This window comes from Sesamum indicum, linkage group LG8 (genome assembly GCF_000512975.1).
Source record: "Sesamum indicum cultivar Zhongzhi No. 13 linkage group LG8, S_indicum_v1.0, whole genome shotgun sequence".
Taxonomy (NCBI): Eukaryota; Viridiplantae; Streptophyta; class Magnoliopsida; order Lamiales; family Pedaliaceae; genus Sesamum; species Sesamum indicum.
The window spans coordinates 7097463-7103414 of NC_026152.1; positions in this window are offsets into that span (position 1 = coordinate 7097463).

Sequence of the window (5952 nt, forward strand, 5' to 3'; positions counted from 1 at the left end):
ATGATCTAATTGAATAATATAATTATATGAATTAATAAAAATTAAAATGCAATTTCTTACCTCTGTTTTTCTTCCTGTTGTCCGAGAGAAAATTGCAATTTCTATAAAGATATGTGTGTGCGGTGCTGTGTGTATGAGTGTGTGTGTTTTGTGAGTTTGTGTAAGAGTGTGTGTGTTTTGTGAGTTTGTGTAAGAGTGTGTATGTTTTAAAATGTGGAAAAGTGGAAAGAGAGGCCCCACCGCCTCAATCAAAATCTCCCTCATTTTGTATATATATATATTACTTATATATATGAAATATTATTATTATTTTATATATTTAATTAATTTTTTTTTAAAATACCAATTACATCCTTTTTAATTTTTTTAATTACTATAATTTGCCACAAATATTATAACGAACTCCAATTTAATCCGTTCAAGTGTTATTATATTCCCAATTCAATCTATAATTTATTTACTAATTAAATTTAAATTTTTAATAATTACCAATTAGTCCCCCAATTACGTGAAAAATTCTACGGACGTCACAATCCTTATTATTCCAAGGCTAAAAATGAGGAGGGAGGGAAAAATAAAATCACAAGGGTACATGGGCCCACCTTACAAAAATTAAAAGACATACATGCGTCTAGGGCTCCGTGATCATTCATTCTAGCACATAATAATAATTAATCATGCTAGGCAAGAAAATGAACATCCCAAAAATATCACGATATCCAATACCATGACAAACAATTATATACAGAAAACAATAAGCTTAAACATTGCAACTCAAAATATGATCAAGCCTCGTGCACCCAATGCACACAAATAAACATAATTAATTAATTAAGCCTCGTACACCAATTCACACAAATTAACCAAATTAATTAATTAAGCCTCGTGCATCCAATGCATGCAAATAAATTAAATTCATTAAAGTAATTTAATTCTAGAAAAAAATTCAATTTTGTCCAAAATTAAATCAGCAATAATTAATATTTTTCAAAAAAATATGCAGAAAATGGAAATTTCAATTTTGAAAAACGGCAAAAAAACGGCCCAACCGTCGGCCGTCAGCAGCAGCGCAACGGCCACGCGCGCCCCTTCCAGCACACGCGCTCGCGTGCGCATGTTGTGCACTTCCGGTCAACAGTGCACTGCTACAGCGCCAGGTTTTTTTTTCTTTATTTTTCACACATTATACTGAAATTAAAACAAGTATTTTATCAGAACTCCATTTTTCATAAAATACTTAAATCATCCGAAATTGCAAAAATTAAACAAATTAATTTTCTAATATAATTATCCATGAATAAGTAAAAAATATATCATGCTTCAAAAGCAATAAAGAACATATTTTCATGCATAATCACACAAAACCATAGCCCCTAGATTGAACCGGACTCTGATACCACTTGAAAGCACTGTAAAATACAAGTGGATTGGCCCGGGAATGCGCAAGCGGAAGCGATAATAAAAAAATACGTAAATTAAAATGAAAATGCAATAAAATCAAAATTCCAGTACCCTTGGAGTTCCCAAGCGTTCGATGTAGTTAATAAAATAAACGACAATAAAATTAACAGGACTAATGGTTAAATGAAATGCGAGAGGTGCATAAATCATAAATCAACAATTACCTTCGATTTGATTTATTTCGAACCTCCTTCTTTTTAATCGTTCACACAAGACTTCAATGTAGAACTTCTCTAAAGTTGCGTCCACACTACACCGGAATTGGGATCCCTCAATTCTCTTTGCTAGTCAAAAATTATGGAAAAAATACACCAAGTGTGTATGAGAGGAAGGGGGGCGGCTGAGTGGAGAATTAAAAGGAAAATATTTTTCTTTCTTTTTGTTATGTATTCATTAGCCATTCCAAATGACTAATACATATATATACCTTGAATGGATGCATTAAAATATGTCTAAATTCATTTAACCATCTATAAGGTAATAAAATCCTTTATTCCAAATAAAGGATAACTAACATGGCACTCTCCAAAAGTGATTTTGTTAGTCAATAATTTTCTTTTCCAAGAATTTCCACCAACTTAATAATAGGCTTGGGCCGATTTTAATTAATTAAAATACAAGGACCAATTACTATTAGTTAAATCCAATTTGATTAAAGCACACTTAGTTAAGTCCATCATATATTTAATCCAAGTAAATATATGAGCCCAATAAGCCTTTATTAATTAATAAGTCCAACTTATTAAATAATAAGGACAAGCCCAATATAAATCAATCCTATTAATTTATCCTTGGGCTTATCCATCGATAGATCCCTATCATTTATAAATAATCCAATTACTTATGAAATTAATTCTCAATTAATTACTCGAACCTTGTCGGTGATTTGTATGTGACCTTTAAGTTCACCTTTTAGTTAGACTTGGGCTAGTGTCAAACCCTATCATTAATTAAATTTTATTTAATTAATAATTCTTGATCTACCTAGATCAAGAAAGCCAGTCACCATGGGTGGCCGTCTAGCAACGGTCTATAGCACTAGAGACTAAGCGAATTCATGTGAACTTTTAGGCTCCCGATCATACGGATACGGTCTTCCGTCTACCGTCTACCGTCTCCCGGCCTTAGTCTAGGGCATGGAATTGGTGTTGGTTCCCATCCTGGGCTAGGCGTCTATACTTAATACTTAAGATTGTGTTACGCCAAATTGCTCAACATAGGAATCTCTTTTTTCTATTCGACTAATGACTGTGGCCACAGCTTTATAAAGCGTTAACGCATCTCAAATTGCATAGGAGATACCTCTGTCACATTTTTACAGGGGACAGATCCTTTTCTTGGAACTCACAATCCTTGCTACATACTCCGACTATACTAGATAAGACTTACGATAATCGTGTTTGTGACACAGTCACCTCTCGCACAAACGCAAGATACAGTCATCGTATGCACGTGATTGTCGTGATTCCTCAAGTCTTAGGACTACTCCCGTACTATCAGAGCTGGGGACTCAAGTTGTACCAATCAAGCCTCCAAGCTTCCATATGAAAATCCTCACGAGTCAGTTCAGTTGATTCAACACCTAGCCAATCGACTCATTAAGATCGCATAGAAGTTGCACGTCTCTCACCAATGAAACGTAGCACTTATCAAATAAATGAGACTCTTTATGCAAGTTTCAGTAGGACTCTCGATACCCAATCTCGAGGTCCTCGACATAATTTGATAAGCACAACAAATACGTGTGCCGAAGACGAATTCTTACCATATTCATCGGGACAACATTGCTTAAATAAAGATTGCTTGAATGGTTCTCAAAATTGCCAATTCAATTAGCTTTTGGACACCCATTGCAACAATTTTCAAGGCTACAAAACGAGAAAGAGGAGAAGAATAAGAGGCATGTAGGCTCAAACCCAATGGAATATGATACCAAGCACATTGGTTCAATGGGCTTTGTGATCATCCTTTAATTCATTTATCACATACACAAATTAAACACATTTCATAATTTCACATTTTATAAAATTGTACATCACAAGTATCAAGAGATATCTAACATCATATATGTCATAATTATGCAATAAAAATACATGTTTCTCCTTCACAAGGAATTGCATTTAATAATTGATATCAGCACCTTTTATTTTCAACAAACACCTTAGTCCAATTAAAGTTTGCCGAAAATAACCTTAACTAAATTCAAGTTTTGGACACTCTGAATAATTTAATCAAAATCATGAAAATATTTTCCATAAAATTAATAAATGCCATTTTGCAAGGAAAATCTTATTTAACAAAAAATTACAAAATAAACAATAATTAATTTTAATGATTCAGAAAATCTGAAAAATTTCAAAAATCATATTTTTATATTTTTCAAGAATGTACGACGTTACCGGAATGATTCCAGCTAAAAACGTCATATGATCTCCACAAATTTAAAACACAACACAACATATTTTCTATCACATAATCATACATAAAAAAAAATATGTAAATCATGCTTTAATCAAAATTAAAACAACTTATTAACATCACATAAAGCATGCTATATCACATATAATATTACATAAACAATAACCATGAATGTAGAACCGAGCTCTGATACAACTAAAAGAATCGATATGGTCAGGGACTTGGTAAAAATAACAACAGAAGCATGAAAATAAGCATATTTAAATTTTAAATCGAAAGAGAACTAGTCCCTTAATCCGGAGCATTAGCCACTCAACAAACATAAAACAAGCTTGAAATAAAACAAGTAGCTATTGTAACATAGAATGACGAAAATGTAATCACGAATTTTACCTTTTCGATTTGAAGACTTTCTTCAAACTTTTCTCCTCTAACCGTGTGCTCACGCAAAAACTAATGAGATTTCGTCTACGTCGAACACACACAACACCACAAGGTGGTCTACACCAAACCTTGCCAGGGGAAGTGTATGTAGTATAAGAGACTTGATTATACTATTAACTTAGTATATCAAACTCAAGAGGACCTTACTCTAACTTGAAACTCATTCAATAACAACAAGAATAGAGAGAAAAAGATGGAGAAGAGAGTTGTCAAGATGATAAGTTCGGAAGGAGCATTGTCTTTTGTATCATATACAAAATGATATATACACAAGCTTATACATTGAACACACACACAAGAGACATCTTATGTACTTGTTGTATGTATACATGTATACATTGTATGTCAAGTCAAAAATAAGTACAATGTGTATCCCTAAAGAACACTATCCACTAGTACCACAAGTACACAAGCAATAACTCCCTCATCCTTGGAGGTTTGGTCGGTATGAGTCAAATCTCTAGCTCCGATAGTACGAGAGTAGTCCTCAGACTTGAGGAATCACGACAAGCACGTGCATATAATGACTCTATCTTGGGTCTGTGCGAGAGGTGACTGTATCATAGACACGATCATCATAAGCCTTACCCAGTGCAATCGGAGTATGTAGCAAGGACGATGAGTTCCAAGAAGAAGATCCATTCCCTGTCAGTATATGACAGAGGTATCTCCTATGCACTTGGAGATGCTTTCACGCTCTATAAACCTATGGCCACAGTCATTGGTCGAATAGGAAATGGGGTTCCTATGTCAAGCAATTTGGTGTAATGCGATCTCAAAGTATCAAGCATAGACGCCTAGTCTAGGATAAGAACTGATACCCAATTCCATGCTCTAGACTAAGGCCGGGAGATGGTAGACGGAAGGACTATACCCTTATGGACTCGAGAGCCTAAATGTTCAGATGGATATTTGTCTGGTCTCTAGTGCCATGGAGCGTTGGTAGACAACTACCCATGGTGACGGGCTTTCTTGATCAAGGGTTGATCAAGAATTATTAATTAAATTAGATTTAATTAATAATAGTATTTGACACTAGTCCAAGTCTAGCTGAAAGGTTAACCTAAAGTGTCACACACAAATCATCGAGAAATGACAAGGAATTAATTGAGAATTAATTTCATAAGTAATTGGATTACTTACAAATAAGAAGGGATCCATTGGATGGAGGAGCCTAAGGATAAATTAATAGGATTAATTTATATTGGGCTTTTGCCCTTATTATTTAATAAGTTGGACTTATTAATTAATAAAATTGCATAGACGCCATACACTTGTTGCTTATGAAACATAGCACCCATCATATGGACGCAATACTTAGTGCAAATTTCAATACAACCCTCCATGTCCATTCATGAGGCTCTCGACTTAGAACATTTCAGATCCAATCCTCAAAAATTAGTTTCATAGTTGTCATCAAATACACAACTCAACTTCATTGGTTGATTAGTGATTTATGGGCTTTGTTGCAATGTATGAAAATGACATGAGTAAGAACAACAAAGTAAGGCCAAATAAATACATCTTACACATCTCAATATTACAAAATAAAAATAAATTTCTTAAATAGATTACAAAATAGCCAATCTAATTTCCCTTTTGGTCACCTATTCTAATAGCAAGTACATT